The sequence below is a fragment of the Sus scrofa genome, chromosome 1, assembly GCF_054392235.1.
Source record: "Sus scrofa isolate SSC_HxYL_T2T_F1_AM1 chromosome 1, Sscrofa_HxYL_maternal_Yorkshire_Landrace_v2.0, whole genome shotgun sequence".
Lineage (NCBI taxonomy): Eukaryota > Metazoa > Chordata > Mammalia > Artiodactyla > Suidae > Sus > Sus scrofa.
The window spans coordinates 22306908-22327294 of NC_139383.1; the positions used below are offsets into that span (position 1 = coordinate 22306908).

Consider the following 20387-nt stretch of genomic DNA (forward strand, 5'->3'; position numbering starts at 1 on the left):
TCCAGGAGGATGCAGCCAGTAGGAAGCAGCATTTGCTTCCATGAAAACTCTGGGTACTGTTGCCATTTTTAACTCTGAGTTTGTGTAATAGAAAAAATAAATAGGAAGGTAAAGGGGAGAGAGGTGAATGGAAGAAGATGGAAAGGGGGAATAGAGAGACCACTGGGGTGGTTTCATTTCAGTACTAACGGTGTTCTTGTTAAAATTATGGAAAAATATCACGGTTTTGAGAATGTGTGTGAAGCTCTTTGAGAAGCAGAAGTTCTTTATCTGATGTACGGATACGATTATTGTGGGGATGTTGGTTAGCTTTGTTTTTTGTACAGTCATGTTCAAGTTTCGTGGCAGCCGTTGGATACACATATCATTAGAAGTCATATATGACTCTTATTAAATAAAATAAAATCTGAAATACTAACATTTCTTCACCAGTTAGAGAAGATATGTTACATTCTCTTTTATTATCACTGTTAATGAAAATAAAATTTGTCAATTTCAAGTTCACATGCATTGCTACTTGTTGCTCTCTGCCGTGTGTGTTTTACATGGAAGTTATACGTGTCGCTTCTGCCGGATGTTGCTGTGCCCTTTGCAGCATCATACTAAAATACGCACTCAGAAAAATTTGAGGAAAAAATTTTAATAGGGCTGGCACGAGTAAGTGACTTTAATTTTGGTGATGGAACATCAACCAGTACATTATTTTTTCTATTATTAAGCATATTTTGTTTTTCATATCTAGTGGATTGATAATCCTGGAGAAGGAAGAATTGATGGCAAAACCAAGAGTATATCACAGATGAAACTGTTACTTAACTTTCACTTACTTATATATGGACTATTAGAATAAGAAGTTATCAGTTTATAATGTGAGAAAAAAGAATGTATATACATGCATGTGTAACTGGGTCACCTTGTACAGTAGAAAATTGACAGAACACTGTAAAACAGCTATAATGGAACAAATAAAAATCATTATTAAAAAAAGAAAAAAGAAAATTATCAACAATTTCTAATAAAATGACCAGAAATTTGTTTTTCTCTAAAAAAAAGTTTATTAGATTTGAAATTTTTACTGGCATAAATTAAGTAAATAATAATTGCTTATGGCAGCATAAGCATTACCAATACCATATTACAAGAAATATGTGTAAAATCTAGTTTACCTAAATTCTTGCCCATAATATTTTTCTGTGTCTGCTATGTTAGAGTAGAAGCTTTGGGGAATTTAAAAAATATCGTATATAAAGAAAGAATTGGCATTACAATATGATAGATAATTAAAACACAGCAGCTGCTTTCAACACATATATCATGTTGGCTTACTATTCATTGTTATTTAGCAGATGTTTATTTATTTATTTTTTTATATAATGATTTCTATTTTTTTCCATTATAGCTGGTTTACAGTGTTCCATCAATTTTCTACTGTACAGCATGATGACCCAGTTACACATACATGTATACATTCTTTTTTCTCACATATTGTCATGTTCCATCAAAAGTGACCAGACATAGTTCTCAGTGCTACACAGCAGGATCCCATTGCTAATCCATTCCAAAGGCAATAGTCTGCATCTGTTAATCCCATGCTCCCAATCCATCCCACTCCCTCTCCCTCCCCCTTGGCAACCACAAGTCTATTCTTGGATTAGGAATATATACACAATGGAATACTACTCAGCCATAAAAAAGAACAAAACAATGCCATTTGCAGCAACATGGATGGAACAGAGACTCTGATCCTGAGTGAAGTAAGTCAGAAAGAGAAAGGCAAATACCATATGATATCACATATCTGCAATCTAATATATGGCACAAATGAACCTTTCCACAGACAAGAAAATCATGGACTTGGGGCAAATGTTTATTGAGTGTCTGTTATGTGCCAGACACTGTTCTAAGAGCTGGAGATACAGCTTGAATAAGAAAGCATGGTTTATGCCTCTGTGGGGGACATTCATCTGCATTAACTCAATAATTGTACAGGTATATAATTACAAAGTATGCTTAAGTGCTACAGTGGAGATGAGTAAGCTGACAGGAGAGAAGAGAATGGGGCAGCTTCATCTTTTTGGGAAATCAAGGGTGTATTCAGCCCATAGTGACTGATGAGGAGACACTAAGTGAAGGAGTTGGTTGGCTCTGCAGATAGAGGGAGCAGCTTGCACACAGGCCCTCTGATGGGTGGGGACATGTTTCCCAACAACCCATGGCTGGAGCACCAGAGGCAAGCGAGGTGAAGCTGGGAGAGGCGGTAGGGCCATTCCATGCAGAGTCCTGGCCTAGGATTTTAGTCTCTATCTTAAAATGAATGCAGTGGAAAGCCTTAGAAGCTCTTTTAGGCACGGAGACAAAAGGGTCAGATTTGCTTTCTGAATATTACTCATTCTTCTGGAGAACAAGTTGGAGGGTGTCAAGAGTGAATCTAGAACTAGTCAGGAGGTATGGCAGTAATCTAGGGAGTGGATTGTTATACTGGATTAATCCACTACAGTGGAGTGGTGGAAGTGGCGAATGGGGGAACAGTGGGGGAGATTTGAGAAATTTCTGTGGAGACAAATACATAGGATTTGGTGGGGGATTGGATATGGAGGTGAAGGAGAGGAAACTGTCAAGAATGAATGCTGTGGGTGGCCTTTACACCTGAATAGGCAGAGCTACCATTCATTGGCATGAAAGGAGCCTGGTTTGAGGGAATGGTGACTCTAGTTTTGGGATTTGTGGAGTTTAAAGTAGCTTTGAAGCATCTAAGCAAAGATGTCAAGTAGTCAGTTGAACACGTGGGTCTAGAGCAGAGGCTAGACTGGGGGTAGAAATTTGGGAGCCACCAGAACAGAGATGGTGATGAAATTGGAGTGGACGAGCAGATGTACAGGAGGGTATTTAGTGGGAGAAGCCTTGGAGCTGACGCTGGAGAAACTCTGACTTTTAAAGGTCTGAAACAAGGGAGTGCGCCCACCAAGAAGATAGGGAAGGACTGGGTAGGGAAGAAGGACAACAATAGACTTCAGAGTCAGCACCTCTGCATGAGGAGGGATGTTAGTTTTCCAGGGCTGCTGAGACAAAGTACCACAAACTAGTGGCTGAAAATAGCAGAAATGTATTTTCTCACAGTTCTGGATATTAGAAGCCTGAAGGCAAAGTGTCTGCAGTATGGGTTCCTTTCAAGGGTGTTAAGAGGCATCTGTCCCCTGCCTCTCTCCTGGCTTCTGGTCAAGGCTTCCAATCCCTGTGGTCCCTTGATTTGTGGATGCATTGCTCAAGTATTGGCTTCCGTCTTCACGAAGTGTTCTCTCTGTGTCTTCACATGGCATCTCCTCATAAGAACACTGGTCAAACTGGGTTAGGGTCCCACTCAACTCCAATATCACCTCTTTTTTTTTTTCTTTCCTCTTTTTAGGGCTGCACCTGAGGCATGTGGAAGTTCCCAGGCTGGGGTCGAACTGGAGCTGCAGCTGCCGGCCTACACCACAGCCGTGACAACAGCAACATCAGATCTGAGTCGAGTCTGTGACCTATACTGTGGCAGCGCTGGATCCTTAACCTACTGAGCGAGGCTAGGGATTGAACCCGCATCCTCATGGATACTAGTCAGGTTCATTACTGCTGAGCCACAATGGGAACTCCAGTTTTATCTCATCTTAATTATATCTGCAACAACTCTATTTCCAAATCAGGTTCCATTCTGAGGTACCGGGGTTCACACTTCAATATCTTTTAGGGGGACACAATTCAAATACATGCAGATTGCCTCCTTGTAAGACCTTATAAGGGAGGCGGGGACAGTCAAGACCCAGTTCCCATCCTTTCGTAATATCTTAATACAGGTTATATTATTCTGTCCGATGTGGTCCCAAAAAGGTGTGTACAGTAGCTGAGATGGATGTGAGGGTGGGCATAGAAAAAAGGAAGGATTTTATATTATTTTCTCTATGGATGTCTCCATTTTCAGAGTCATCAATTTAAGAATAGTAACTAATAATAATTGCACGTATTAGGGCCAAGCAAATATTCTAGATACTCAAACTCCATGAACAAATTTAATCTTTACCCAGACCCCACGAAGAATATTGTCCAATATTTCATAAATGTTAAAGTGCCATCAGTTGTGAGATAGCATGTGATGTACTTCTAAGAAAGAACAATAAAGCCTCCAATTAATTGAAAGATGCTCGTGATGAGAGGAAGACACAGCCTGGTTTCAAAAATGTTGGGATGTTAAAAAAAAAAAAAAAAAAAATAGGGGAGTTTCGGTCATAGCGCAGTGGTTAACGAATCCGACTAGGAACCATGAGGTTGCGGGTTTGATCCCTGGCCTTGCTCAGTGGGTTAAGGATCTGGTGTTGCCATGAGCTGTGGTGTAGGTCGCATATGCGGCTTGGGATCCCGCGTTGCTGTGGCTCTGGTGTAGGCCAGTGGTTACAGCTCCTATTCGACCCCTAGCCTTGGAACCTCCATATGCTGCGGGAGCGGCCCAAGAAAAGGCAAAACAACAGAAACAACAAAAAATTGAAATGTGAAAAAATGCCTATGTCTTAGAATTGGTGGGCAACTTAAGTTTGATGGTGTGTGGTGACTGTAGTTTGTTGACAGATGAGGAAATGGAGGCGCCAAGAAGGTAGACAGCTTGTCCAGGGTTATACAGATGTGCGGTGAAGCCCTGATCCTCATGCAGGGTGCTCAGCCGTCAGGCTCCATCACCTGTACTTTGTCTGCAAAATCGGAGCCCCTCCCCAGTGCCTTTGTTCCTATACCGAGAGCTGGTAATGTTTTAGGACCCAAGTCTGAGCACATTTGGGGGATGTTGTGCCAGGAAAGGTGTGTGTGAAGGTGCACCTTGCTGCTGGTGATTTGACTAATGGAGCATTTTGCAGGGTGGGTCTTTTGATTGCCTGCTTTTTATCAGTCTGACTTGTTAACAATGGAGAAAGGCCACAGTGATGAGCAGAGGAGACGGGGGTGAAGGTGAGGTTGGGGCAGGAGTGGGTGACTTTCTTGTGGAAAATGAAGCTTTTACGTGTCTTTGAAGTTTCGCTTCCTCTGTAGGCCACCTCAGCACCCTCTCGCCCTTATCGGGCATCTTTCTGACTGTCATCACTCATGCCCTCACTCTTTTTCCTGGTTTCGTTTCCTGTGAAGTCACCTTCCCCCTGGTCTAAGGAGGCCCTGTAGGTATCTGCAGCTTCCACGGCTTGTGGGAAAGTGACCAGCAGCTTAATAGAGAAGGGGAAACTGCATTATAGTTGGCTCAATCAAACCCTGAGAGGTGTGGTAACTTTTCCTTTTTAATTTTTTCCATCTTCATAGATACATCCAGTTGCCCTCATTCATGAGTGTTCCCCCCTCTAATAGGTTTTTTAAAAGTAGACTCACACAGACTTTGAAAACCACCTTACAGTAACCAAAGGGGGGACAGGTGTGAGAAGGGATGGGCTGGGGTTTTGGGATTGGCATGTGCACACTGAGGTATATGGAATGGACGGTCAATGGGGACCTGCTGTACAGCACAGGGAACTCTACCCAATAGTCTATGATAATCTATATGGGAAAAGAATCCGAAAAAGAATGGATGTGTGGCGTTCCCATTGTGGCTCAGCGATTAACGAACCTAACTAGGATCCATGAGGATGTGGGTTCGATCCCTGGTCTTGCTCAATGGGTTAAGGATCTGGTGTTGCCGTGAGCTCTGGCTTGAATCTGGCATTGCGTTGGCTGGGGCCGTAGGCCGGCAGCTGTAGCTCTGAATGGACCCCTAGCCTGGGAACTTCTATATACCAGGGGTGAGGCCCTGAAAAGCAAAAAAAAAAAAAAAAAAAGAATAGATGTGTGTACATGTATAACTGAATCACTTTGTTGTTCTACAGCAGAAATTACCACAACCTTGTAAATCAACTATACTTCAAAAAACTTTAAAAAATGAAAAAGAAAAAAACAACACAATAAACCCTAAGGAAATGTGAATAAAGTATGGGCTTTAGTTAATAAGTAAAGCAAAATATTGGATATTACTCATATTTTGTATAATTTGAAACTATCCAAATGATAACATGAAGGAAAATCACCTTTTTTATTTTTTTTTCTTTTTTCAGTCATCCAGAAGAAGTTCTCGGAGTAAAAGAGGGGATTTTCATTTGAATCCCAAAGCTTGAGTTTTTGAGGCTATTGTAATTGCATAAATAAGAATCAAACTGATGCAAACTGTTTTGGAAAAGCACAGTGGTTGGGGCCTGTCTCCGTATGCTGGCTGATGACAGTGTCATAGGGTAGGTGACAGATCAGCGCTCTTCTGATTTATATCAGCTTAGTTCATTTTCAGACCTACAAGAATTCCTGCAAGAATTTGATTTTTCTCCTTCTGAATGTGCAGCCCAAACAATATTTTGATCTAAGCTGTTACCTCTTCACAATGGTTACAAACCTGAATCGTGCTTTAGATTCTTATTTCTTTCTTCCTTTCATACCTATGTTTTAATTCTCTGGATGTTCCCATTAGTAACATGTTCTACCTAGTCATCTTTTAACTAAGACTATCCCTGTATTTACGGAACTCTCACTGAGTTGGGTTGCGAGAGGGTGTTCAGATGACTATGACCCCCCTGGTCTGGAGGAACCAGCTGTAGGGAAGATGATCTGCACATAATTATCAAGCCAGAATGAAAACAACCACGAAAAAAGAAATATGATGAGCCCAAGGGGTTAGTGGGTTTCTGAGGAAGAAACTGTGACCTGGACAGCCTTAGTGGAAAGGACCCAAGTTTGATCACTGTGGTTGGCATATGTTTAGAACTAAATGTCAGAGACAATGGTTGTTTGTTTGGGATCTGTAGGTATACTTTCAGAAGAAGTGCTCTGGAAAACGGGGCCCAGCTGAACTCTGTGGTGGTGGGAAGGCCCTGGATCTGCACTGGCCAGAGGAGAGCCACTAACCACATGGGGCTTTGGAGCACTCGAGATGTGGCTGGCGCACCCGAGGGACTGAGTTTTTAATTTTATGTCATGCTAATTTTAAATTAAATTTAAACAGGCACCTGTGGTCATCGTATTGGACAGAACAGCCAGAGGAGAGATGTGTATCGCTCACCCAGTGTAGTGATGGCGGGGCACGTTTTGATCACAAATCAAAGAGACTGCAATTATTTCCCAGCATAATTTGCCATGAATGCTAGTGCTGTTGGAGCATCTGTGAGAATACTAAAATACCATGACTCTTTATGAAGAAGTAATAAGCGGTTTAGTTAAATTAGTCACACATACTCTTGTGCATACATGTAGGCTCATGTCTGTACCTGCACACGCACAGAACACGCAGGGAGGGAGAAGTATAATGTTTTTGACTAATTTGCTGGTTTGAAGGCTGGCGATGAATTAATGATCCTTCTATTTGAGGCAGTGTTGGGCTGGGCAGAGAATCCCTGATGGAAGGAAAGGACCAGATCTAGAAAGGACCTCAGATGATTCTTAGTTTCCTCATCTATAAACTGAGCAAATCAGTACTTTCTCTTTCTCTGTCTCAAAAATAACATATATTTGTAAAAGCTCATTTTCAAGGTTACTGCAAACCAGTATTTGAATGCTTTAATAATCCTGCATCCGGGCATTTCTCTTTCTCTCTGTGGTAACAAGAGGATATGATGATACATATTTTCTTCTTGATCTTAAATGCCCTCTGGTAACCTCCACACCTCTTCAGAGGCTCACGTTTGAAAATCTCCCCTTTTCATTTCTGCCCGAAACATGTCTTGGAAATTGTCGTTTATGAGTTCCAATGATGATCTGCTCAGTCCTGGATTTGGCTCCTCTCGGTGTTTGTGCGCCCGCCATACATGAGACTGCTGCAGGCACCCGTATGCTCCCCCTGAGGGTCTCGTGAGTCTGTTTTATGTTTTTATTTTATTTGTTTAAATTTTTGGTGGCGCCTGTGGCATGTGGAGGTTCCCAGGCCAGGGATCGAACCTGTGCTGCAGTAGCAACCCAAGCTGCTGCAGTGACAGTGCTGGATCCCTAACCTGCTGAGCCACCAGGGAGCTCCTTCTGTGTCTATTTTAAAGACTTTTTTCATTTGTCTGTGTGTTTTCTTCCTGGTTAGAATGGAAGCTTCCTAGGCAGCGGCAGCCTTTAAACTTTCTTTTTAAAACTTTTTAAACTTAATTTTATCCAGTGTTTTGTAGAGGGTGGCACTCAGTAAAAGTTACAGACTGATAGTGAAATAGGAACTTGGGTCTTTAGAGCTCAGCCTGGCGTCTTCAGTAAGCACTCTTTGCTTATTTAGATCAGCGGTTTCAAGCATGATGGTGTTCAACAGGCTCCTGAGGTGCTTAAAAAAAAGTTCAAGTTCTTCGGCTCTATAAATATGATTCACTAGGTCTGAGTAAGGGCACAGGAAACTTGTATTTTAAGAAGAAAATCAGGTAATTCTGATGCAGGTGATTTGAGGACTACCCTTTGGGAAGCATAGTCTACATGTTGTGATACCATTTCTAAGTACTCTGCCTAAAGAAATCTTTTCTGACAGCAGGGATATTTCTTTTAAGCAGAAGCATGGCATTTTTATGTTTTTGTACTTTTTTTAGAAGAGGATGGGAGAAGAGGTGGGAAATTTTGTGGGTAGAACGTTTGTTTAAACTGTCTTCTCAAATGTATGCCTCGGTCAGTGAGATAGTAGAAATATCACATCAGAGAGAAAGCAATAATTTCATCAAACCACAAGAATATAAAACACTTATTAAGCCATCACTTGGCTCTCGTTTGGCCTTATTTTAGTCTCAGCTTTTACTGGCTCAATGATCCAGTCTTTTAGGGGTGATTAGGTGCTGTACATTAGATGGAAAGAGAAGAGTGTCTCTGGTAAAGGATGGCACATTGATTGCAAAAGTGATAGCTGACAGCCTGAAAGTGAAGAAGGAAATAGACAAACTATAGCAATCAGACATAAGATCTTAAAAAGGCAAACGAAATGTAGGCCAGTGAGGAAGCTGAAGAGTGAAGGAGTGAGCGAATGCATGCATCCCAGGAGCTTAAGAAAGCATGGCTGAGTTACCCCAGTTTACAGTAACTATTTGTTGATCTTTTTTCTTAGAATCTAAGTTCTGCCAGGGCTGAGACCACGCTTGTCCCATCTGGTCCTGCATATTTTCAGGGCTTAATGTACTCCTTGTCTTATGGTGGCAGGGGGTGGGGGTCCATGAGTGTATATGGTTATAAATAAATAAAGAGACAGCTTTGCTATGGTAATCTATGCTCACGATAATGACTCTAGTATTATAAATAAATAAACAGGTATGCTAGGTAATCTATGTTGATGATAATGACCCTGGAAATTTTCTGAGAGCCAAGTCCTCTTAACCTTTAATGTGTACCTTTAATATAATAAGGTATATATTAAAAAAATCTCAAAAATTTTTGGTGTGTGAACACTTTTTCTACATACTCTGTATGTAATTAGTTCTCCAGGTCTGTACTCTTTAATATGGTTGCCTTTGCTTTGCCCTGTTTGTGTTTAAATTGTCTTAAAATGCCTGGAATTTGTTCTTCAGATTATAAATGCTCATATGTGTAGATATATACCAAAATATTTTAAATTGTCAAGCAGTGTACACTATACATTGGTACATGAACACAGGATATTTTAAAGTCTTCCAAAATATTCAGATATTTTCTGTATAGAAATTTGTCTATACTGATTAGAAGGTGTCTCTTTCTACATAGCTAATGCTGAATCATATTTTATATGATTAATCATCCTTCAATATATCATAATGATTTCCTTGGAACGCAATACACCTATTAAAATAGATATTTTAGCTTGCATTCTAATTAAGAAAATACATATTATGTGCTGGGCAGAAACATGGGCTCCATATAGTAGAGAAAACCATATTTCAGTCCCTCTGAAATGGTATACCTGTTCTCCAGGTGTTTCACATGTGTGTTCTTTAAACTTGCTCTTTAGTAGGTTTTTGTTAACTTAAAAAAGGAAAATTATTTTTTGATATTGTGTAAGACAGGTTAAATCATGCGTGATATTTTTTGTTTCAAGACTGTTCTTAATTGGTTGTATAGAATTTATTTTCTCAGAAGGTTGTGTCTTACTGGAGGAAGGAAGAGGGAAAGAGGAAGTTCTTTTTTTCCATAAGTATGTGTTTAGTCCTAGACCAAATTAGTCTTGACAGTGACATCCTGCCACTTAGTGCTCCTTCCAGCCTAGTGAGCTTGAGGGCATCAGGTTATCAAAATTTAGTCCTATGTTTCCCATTGCTATATTCCTTTGCAGTCTAAACTAAACTCCCTCTAACTTTTCTAGTTCCTGAATCATCTATTTCCATCCCAACCAAAAGTCCCACCCTATAGTTTCTTAAGTACCTGTTCTGATTTGGGCAGTGGTCTTGGAACTATGTAGACCAAAAGGTGACTCCTATGCTATTTACATTTTCAGGGAGAAGACATACAATCTAGCATTGGTTGTAATCTAGCATTGGTTGTAAAACATGCATAACTAACTCCCTGTACTAGAAGGCAGAATATGCATGAAAGAGGCATAAACCGAATGAAATGAAAGTTTAAAGTAAAAGATTACAAACAATTGTGGGAACTAGGAAAGGTTTTATGGAAGACACGGGCCTTGAAGAATGGTTAGCATGTTTAGAGGCAGAGATGGGACTGGGTGATGGCATTCCAGGTGGAGAGAATGTTATGGGTGAAAGTAGGAGCACCCCATATGGCTGCTAAGAGCCGAATATGACCAAGCTTTTGAAGGCACCATTCACATAGATTATGATATATGGTGCTGGCACCTGTAGTCGTTCAGCCTGGTGGCCATGAATGAAAGCCAGGAGGCAAGAAATGCGCCAGGACAGAATCAGGATCACAGGGAGAATAGCTTGGACCATGTCGTGATGGATCTTGAATGAACAAGTCAAGTTGTTTCACCCTTTCACTGTGAGTTAAAGGCCTTAAAACTTTCTCAAATTCTGAGGTTCTCTGACTCTTCTATTCACTTGGTTAAGAGGAGCTGAGGAAGACTTTTGAGCCATAGAATGGCTCAAAATTTCAAAAGAGGAATATGTATTATAGGGTGCCATGGATTGAGAGGTTACTAGACATCAGCTGTTTATAAAGTGGTTCTGCTTCTTTGAGGTCATCTCAAGTAATACATTAAACTGGTGCTCTGAGAGGTCACAAGATTAGCCTCCAACCCTCACCTTGACACCATCTTTACTTCTTCTGTAGCACACTAAGACTTAACATTTCTTTGATCTCTCATTCAAAGGTATCTGTATTAATAAGCTCTGCTAGTCTTTCAACTTCTGTCTTTCTTTTGCCATTTATGTCTCATCTTGTCTCTGTGTATCACGTACTCTGTGCCTGTGCTTTTGGAAGCAGAGCTCTCTGGGTTGCACGTGGGCTTGGACTCTGTCCTCTGAACTTCCTTAGTGGGCAGCCTGTTGATCGCAGCTGTTTGTTTCTGGGTTTTGATTCCCTTTTAGCTCCAGCTCCATGAATCAGGAGCCCAGGAAGGAGGCCTGTTATCAGGCTCTTGGTAATAGGATAAGGGGCAGGGTCATCAGACTCCAGCTACAGGAATGAACATGGATATCCATTCATTCATTCATTAGATGTTTTTTACTGAGTGCTATCAAGGGTAAGCCCTGGCTTTGTGTGGTTTCGCTGCCTGGTCCTGCTTTCATTCTTTCGACCCTTCCTCCCTTCCAGTTCTCTAAGAAGTTTAAGACTTTTTTTTTCTTCACAACAGCTGAGTCTCTCTGGGAGTATCGGCCAGACCTCTGATAGTGTTAGAAGGCGACAACCCGGGGACAGCAGCAGCTGGTTTTATTTTTGGTTTTCCTCAGTCAGGTGTTTGTAAGTTGAGAACTGCCTGTATTCAAACAACGTGATTTTGGTAGCGTGTCACGAACTCCCGTAGAAATAATGGATGTGATACAGTTAAAGGGGTAACGATGCACTGTCCCTGACATCACAAACGTGATAGTCAGTGTTCTAAAGACTTGGGTGTGGATTAATGGCTCAGGGGACATGGATAGGCTGTGGATCCTTCACGGTCTCGTTTTGTGTAAATTGGCGCCTTGCTTTGGGTTTACAGATCTGGCCGTTGGTGAACTTGCCTGGGGAATAGTTGTTGACTCAGGGTAGGTACTGGTTGATGCATTTGGGAGATTTTATTTTGGAACTCATTAGATTACTGCATTCATTCATTTATTCTTGCCAAGTTTTCATTTTATCCCACATGCACTATTCTAACACACGTGAATAAAAGACACAACTATCCCATCGTCTTTTATAATCTATTGACCTGATTTTTAATTTTTTGTGTGTGCTTCTAATCTTTGCTCAAACTCACACATTTGAAGTAGTTATAATCACGTTATTGATATGGCCCTTCTTTTCAAAATCATATTTTTATAAACATTTTGCATTTTGCTAATTTCTATACTCTAATTTTAAATGGCCCTCTAATTGTGATTTATTTTAATGGTCACAGTATTCTTAAAATTCCCTTATTTCTGATTATTCAGTTTTTCTCCTGTGGGAATGTGTGTCAAAGGGTTTGAATATTTTTATTATACATGGTCTCTATTTTCAGGTCACTTTCCATTTTTATTATAGCTGTGCCAAGGTAAAAGCCTTCCCTGAATTGTCACTTTTGGTTTGCATTTCTTTATTAGTGAGGTTTCTTTATTAATTATATTTCTTCTTCTGAATTGGCCTGTCATCTTTTCTAATTTATTTTCTACTTATTTAAAAAAAATAAATTTCTGTGAGCTCTTTATATAAATATTAATTCCTGTTACTTATACTTGGTTCTAACATTTCTCAATGTGATTTTATTTTGTTTTGCTTAGTTTTATCTAGTTTGTCTATTTCTTATTAGGGCTTTTTTTTTTTTTTTTTTTTTGCCACATGAAAAGTTCCTTAGGCTAGGGATCGAACCCGTGCCACAGCAGTGACCGGAGCCATTGCAGTGACAACACCAAATACTCAACTCACTGAGCCATTCCTATTTCTGATTAGTTTTCAATGAATGCTTTCAAAGTTATTTTAAAGTTATGGTCCTAAAGGTAGTGAGGTTCTTTGATTATCATTGTCCATGTTGCTTCTCCATCAACCATCAAGTGTGTTGGATTTTCATAGACTTAGATATTCTAGAATCATGGAATGATCGAGGTAGAGGGGAATTTTCAGCTTCTATTTTTAATATTTAGAGGATCTAACAAGTAATATTTGTTATATCTACAGATAAATGTAGACTTACAGATGGAGATTTTAGAATGTAGATGAAAATTACATTTAAGACTTGAATGCAGCAAAGCTGGCTGGTAAGTTAAGAAATGTATTTAACTTCAGGTTTAATAAAAATTTTTTCTTATATTTATAAAATACTTTAAAAAATGTGTATTTAGAAATCAAATTTTCCATGTATTTTTAAGCATTTTAAGTGTCTTATGTTTTTAAGCATAATTAAGGGTCTTAATTTTAAAATGAAAATATAATTTCTGAAATATGGCTTCAAATCATTGGCCTTTTGTAAAAATCACTTTATCTCCCCCTTATTGATTATCTGAATGGTGCCATGTTGTTGGTTTTTCTCCTGCATCTCGGATTCTATTATGTAACTGGGATATACTTTTGGAATTTATAAAGCATTTCAGCATTTTCTTTTTATTAGTTTAAGTGATCCTATCATCATTTAAAAAAACCTTAGTTACCTGATAAGTATTTATTTTATTAGTAGTTGAGCAGTATATTTCTCAACTGATTTAGAGATAGGAGTTCAGTATATCTTCCAGTATTTCAAACAAGGAGGAAGAAAGAATTTAAAAAGCTAGTGAAAAGTTGTTTCCTTTAAGTAATTTTAGAAGATAAATCATCATATCAAAGATATTATACAATAAATGGGCAAACAAAATCACCAAAACAGTAAGCTGGTTTTAATAAATCACAGAGAGTCATACCAGAAATGTGCTTATGACACATCAGCCTGCTCTTATCCCAGGTTGGTAGGTATGAAAACCACAGTTTGTGCATGCTTACTTAGCTGATACATAGTGGTGTGGGACGTGAAATTGAGCCCATGCAATTGGAAAGGCTAAGAATGAAGTTTGGGGCAAGTTAGGATTGACAGATGAGAACGGATGGATTACAAACTATTCTTTCAGAATGTTATAAGTTCAGTTTTACATTTGTAATATCTTCAGCCTTGGTAGAGATGTGCTTGTATGTGGGATTTTCTTTTCTTTTCTTTTTTTTTGTCTTTTTGCCTTTTCTAGGGCTGCTCCAGCAGCACATAGAGGTTCCCAGGCTAGGGGTGGAATCGATGCTGTAGCCGCCAGCCTACACCACAGCCGCAGCCACTCAGGATCTGAGCTGCGTCTGCGAGCTACACCACAGCTCATGGCAACGCCGGATCCTTAACCCACTGAACAAGGCCAGGGATCGAACCCGCAACCTCATGCTTCCTAGTTGGATTCGTTAACCACTGCGCCATGATGGGAACTCCTGGGATTTTCTTTTTCTTTGGGGGGTGAGAAAGGGCAATCGGTTTCATTGAGTTGCCTTATTTTCATTCAGAAAGGAGATAGGAACTAATATCCATAGCAAGTTACTGTTTAGACCTGAGTACACTAAGGGAAATTTATCAGTGCTGATAGTGTTTGGGATGAAATATAACATTCATCTCTGATCTTGCACCTACTGTATTTTCTGTATGTTTCATTTTTGTCGTTTCAAGTTTGCTGTCCTGTTGCTCATGCTGAACAGCAGGATGTATAGAAACATACCTAATGTATTGAAGGAAAGTATATGTGACACTGTGACCTTCTGACTCTAGCATTGCTTCCAAACATTAATTACTGAGTTTTCCATGAGATGGCTTTTAAGAGGAATCAAAAGGGCTCTCTGGCATAAAAGGGATTGATAAATCATATTTAGGGATGATTAGTATAATAGAGGAGAAGCAAAAGTAGGCCATGTGTCTTAGACTCATCTGTATCATTTCCTACTTCTTCATGTGGAAGTACTTGTAGAATAGACTAGTTGAAATCCAGCCAGGGTGAATTGAGATGGCGTAAGTCGAATCACTGCTAGAAGCTCACGTTTTGTATCCATATAAGCTCCTATGTTTATATTTAGTCTTGACTCAGCTTGTACATCTTGCTCCGTTCCTTCCTCTGCCCTCATCCCCCAACACCTGGCTGCCATTCTCTCTCCTTATAACAAAATGACCCATCAGTGTTAGGACACTCTCCGTGAAAGAAAGCCTCAGAGGTTGCTCTAAAGTAGCAAATTGTCCGAGATATACTTTAGTTTTAGCTGTTTTTGACTCTGTTTGGGTGGAATAATCAGCAAGAACACAAGAGAGGGGTGAAATAGATGAGAGAGAGGAATATTGTCGGTGGCGAGAAGGCATTGCTGGTGACAACACTTTCTTAAAAATGGTTCCCGTGGTGTGTGTGTTGGGAAGGATGGGTGTGTATGGGTGGCGGGGTCACTTTATTGTACCTCGGAAATGGAAGGAACATTGTAAATCAACTATACTTTAATAAAAAATTAAAAAAAGAAAGATTCCCAAAGAGTACCACCACAGTGGCAGTTTCACCTTCTGTTTTGTTCTCTTGATATCAATTAAGAGGTATATTAGGTATCAGAATCAGTATATGAATAAATAGGAATCACTTAATCTTTTGCACTGGGTGTTGAGACTGCATATAAGTGAAATCTTTGAGTCTTGATACTCTACATAAATGAAGTACTTTGCTTTATTTCAGAACTTCTTGTGTTTATTCTTGACAGGAATGCTCCTGAGCCTGTGAATTATTATTATTCTTTTACTAAGGGTCATAGGCTTAACTTATTAAATAATTGTTTAAATTATATATTCAATCAGCAGCAAGGACAGATCTCTTGAAAGGGTTTTCTGGCCTGAAAAAAGTTATATTTTCACATCAAGGTTTGAATTGTCTTCAGTGGGTGATTACAGCCCATGTTGGGAGTACAGTGCTTATGGTTCAATAGCCTAGAGTTACATCTTATGCTTGGGTGATGTTGTGTTGTACAGTAGTAATTCTGTAAATTATTTACAATAAAGGGGGAAACACTGGAGAAAAGATCTGTGTACTGCTCCATTTTTACAACAAGGGAATACTGTTAAAGTTTCAAAGTAGCTTCAATAGTTCAATACTTGAACTATTCCATCCCTACTCCCCCCCCCAACATCCTGTTTCATCACAAATATTTATCATTTTATTCATCGGCCCTCCACCCGCCTTGTGGGCTGTTGTGGCTGCTGTCATGCAGCCAAGAGGCTGGGGAATGCCTATCCACAAGCAGCATGGGGCATTTTGCTAGGGGGGTCACCAGGTCCTGCAATTGGCTAACACTGAACCGTCGGTGCTGTTGTGCCATTGAAATCTATGGAAAGTCAGCCTATTTAAATAACTGCCAGGATCACCAATAACAGGCACATTGTTGCTACTCATAGTGAAAATATACATACTATTCCTGGTTAGAAAAAAAACCTGAAGTCTACAGCAGTTGGAGATGTCATTCTGATGTGTTACGGAAGCACTAAAGTTAAAGATAAAGAAAAATTACCATTTAAACAAAATTGCTACCTAAAAAGGCTGGTCTGTTTGAGTGCTTGGTTAATGTTTAAAGAATTGTCTGGTTTTCCTGAAAAGTTCGTTCGGTATTAATTGGTGACTCACTTTTAAAATACGTAATATAATCGAACATAAGATGTAAGACCTTATAAAATAACATAACATAGTGTTCCATGACGTACTCCACTTGCTTCAGAAGGGATGAGTGTTTTTGAAGAGTGTGGGGCAGGAGTCATGTAGACTGGAGTTATGGGTTTTGTGGAAGAAGACCACAGAAGGTGCATTCTATTATTGGTGTGTCCTGTTGGCATAACTGATCCTTGGTGACGTTAACCTTGATCACTTGGTTAAGATCGCATCTGCTGGATTTTCCGCTGTCAAGTTGCGGCTTTTCTCTTTCCATAGTCTATTCTTTGGCAGTCAGCCCACACTTAAGGGAGAACAATTCAGCTTTACCCCTTGGAGGGAGGAGTATCTGCATGAGTTATTCAAATAATCAATAATTCACTGTTTACATACTTATTGTATCCTTTGGGTTATCACCCAGTGCCAACCACTCTTTATTTTGCAGCTCATAAGCTAATTTTAAACTTTTTACATTTTCTTTGGCTCAGCTCTCTGGCCATCGCCCACCTTTTGGGCCCCTCCCACCTCCACAGGTTTATGTTCTTTCTCCAAACCAATAACTTCAGTTCTGCTGCTCTGGTTAGCGTGTAAGGTCATTGTCATAGTCAAGGCTTAATTTATGCGCTGTGGGAGGAGAAGTCATAATATGAAACTTCTTGTCAGCAGATTGGCGAACTTACCTGAGAAATTGAGACTCAAGATTGTGAGAATGTGTGACTAGGACCGAAAGCAGATCTCCAGGTAGGAAATCAAAATGACTTTCTTGAATACCTTTGCACTTAATTTTGTAGAAGTCAAATCAACCCTTTCTTGTAAGATGCAAAATCCCGAAAGGAGGGGGTGGTGTAAATATTGAGGTTACATTCGCAAATCACGTTGTGGTCCTTTTTTAGATTCTTTTATTTGACTTTTAAATAATAAGATAATAGCTGAGTTTTGCAGTGAACCCCAAGGGGAACTTGCTGAAGTGTATCTGTATTTGCCCAAGTATTATAGATAGGATTTTGATTGTGGAGACCTATTGAGAAGTGCCCATCGGTGTATAAATAAGATTCCGTTATATCGTGTCAGAGAAAACAGCTACTGGTTACAAGATGTTTTATGTGTTTCACAGAATATTTACTAACTGTGGATTGATTTCTATTTTGCATTTCTTATCACCTGTCCTGAGATGCAATAAGGTCATAAACTCTGTTAGAAGGGAGGGACCCGGGGCAAGGAAGCTCCCAGATCGCACATGTGCCCTGCATACTGATATTACAGAAACAGGAATCAGTGTGCCTGCAGCTTCCACTGTGGCAGCCTTACAGAGAATAAGTTAAAAAAAAAAAAAACAAACGAAGGGTTCATGTGAACACGGAGGAGACAAGCCACCAAAAATCTGGAAGACTGCTGGAGTTAATGTGTGATTCGTACCTCTGCCTTTGGAGGTGGAAAAGCAGGGTGATCCCTCCATCGAAACTACAGAGATGTCAGCTCCATGGCAACATGACAAACGTGTCCTGTCAGAGGGTGTGTGTACACAAATGCATTCAAAGCACGGGGTTGGGAGTGAGTTTGGGGCCGGAGGAGGGGTGTGATCAGGCACCAGCCTTCTGAGTCTTGCCCACATATTTTTATGTGTGTGTTATAATACGGCCTTTGTGTATGGAGGCCAGATAGAAGTTCATGTCGGCTGCCCTCTGGTCTTTTACGTGATCAGGCTGCCGTCACCCACCTCCCTCCTCTCTTTGGAAAGGAAGCAAGAAAAGGCAATTAAACAATGCTGGTTTAAGACTCCTCCAGTTCAAGGTTCCTCCTCCTTTCTCTTTTTTGGAATATCAACAGAGGTGTTGCTTTTCTCTGGGTCTCCAGGGGTATTTGGCTGCTTCTTTCCGTCTTCTTTTTTCCAGGGAGAGCCTTTGAACTGCAGTCTTCATAGACTGGGGAGGCGCGGGTGGGGGTGGGGTGGAGAGGGTTTCTCCCTGAAAGCTGTAACTAGCTTTTTCCTTTGTGGGGAGGCCAGCTTTCTGGCTGTCATCTGGTGTCCACCTAAGGGCCCGGGGGGGGGGGGGTGTGGCGTGATTGGTAAATTATGAATCCCTGCCCACAGTGACTTGGCCTCTGTCTCAACCATGAAGCTTCAAGTCCCTTCTCTCTCTTGCACCTCACAACCATGCTCATCTTCTTCAATCCCCCCAGTCCTCTGCTGAGCTTCTTCACTTGAAGTGGTAACTTCCCAGCCTGACTCTATCACAGGTCCATTTCTTGTCCTGCATTTCAGAAATGATAGAACAACCTGGTGTGCTTCAGAGTAGTTCATCCATGGAATAAATCAAATGTTCTCCTCTATCTTGGTTAGCTCTGAGAATAATCACTAAGTCTTAGGCCCTTTTTGTACCATGTAACTTTTGAGATAGAATTTGGATGGGTCTCTGCATTATAGGTTCAGAGATTTGGAATCCACGAAATAGCCCCTTCAATACAGATCTTTATGTTTTTCCTTTTACTCCTGGGCATAATCCCTGCCCTGCATCATGGCTGGCCTGAGGGGTGGTAGGAGGAAATTATTGATGAGAGGCCAGAGGATCTTATATGCCCCAGGACACAGCAGCTCAATCTTTTCAGCTTAAACTTTGGGCCACACTTATCCTTTCTTCACACAAAGAAAGGATCTGTTTCCCCTGTTGTTTCTGCTTGGGACAATCTTTTTGGCTTTCTCCTTTTTTCTGGCCATGACCATGGCATGTGGAAGTTCCAGTGCCAGGGATGGAATCTGGGCCACAGCAGTGACAACACTAGATCCTTAATCCACTGAGCCACCAGGGAACTCCTTGGTTTTATTCTTAAAAGTAAATGATCTGTGACTGAGCTGACATATACCCACATACCGTCAGTTTCATATGTTAATTATAAAACTATTTGAGTATTTTTGCCTTACTTTTGTGTGCTGGCCTGAGATGCAGAAAAGAACAGGCATGTGTCTATCCCTGAGAAGTTAACATTCTGGAAGTAGAGTGCAGCAGCAAAATATTGCAGTACAGTATGAAATGGGATATAGGAGAAAATACACAAAGCCTAGCTGTGATATAAAAGGGAATCATTCAGCTCTGTTGGAGGCCTTGACAGAGGAGTATATGCCTTAGCTGCATCTTGCAAGTTAAACACAGGAGAACATTCCAGGAAACTAGAGCCCTGGCATGCAAAGCCCCAAAGACAGAGAACCAAGCAGGAAATCTTCGTGTGGCTGGATTGCAGGGTGGAGGGAGAGGAGAAAGGACATCACCAGGGAAGGATCTGGAATGCTTGGCAGGGACCAGGTAAAGGAGGGTTTGCCGTGCTGGAATGTTGGAGCCTTATCCTGTGGGCAAGGAGGAGAGACGTGTTCACATTTGCATTTTACCAAGAGCTGTCAGGCAGTATCATGAGCATGAAATAGAGGGACCCAGGTCTGAATTGGGAGACACAGTTTGCAGTAAAGTGCAGACAGCAAAATACTGCATAGTTTGCAGACAGTTAACAGTAATCTTCAAAAGAAAAAATGAGTGACCTGAGCTTACGCTGGGATATTCAGAACAGTGAGCCTAGGGTGGATTTTCAAGCTTAGGAAACAGTCCTAGTGACTTAAGTCAGTGTGAAGGATGAGGGAAGAAGAAGGCAGTTCTC

At 40.5% G+C, this 20387-nt stretch overlaps 1 protein-coding gene across 35 annotated transcripts in view; it reads left to right on the forward strand.

The window, feature by feature from the left end:
• Window positions 1-20387, forward strand: part of HIVEP2 (HIVEP zinc finger 2) — a 196329-nt gene that overhangs the window by 27706 nt on the left and 148236 nt on the right. For 13 of the 35 annotated variants that reach the window (XM_021072400.2, XM_021072405.2, XM_085024643.1 and 10 more), the window contains one exon: window positions 17409-17483. The exons of 13 other annotated variants lie outside the window; for them this stretch is intronic. The gene's annotated coding sequence lies outside the window, so the exon portion shown is untranslated. Of the gene's footprint in view, window positions 1-6092; window positions 6267-17405; window positions 17484-20387 lie in introns of all 35 variants that reach the window. 9 more of the 35 variants (XM_085024579.1, XM_085024573.1, XM_021072375.2 and 6 more) reach the window with 3 other exon arrangements.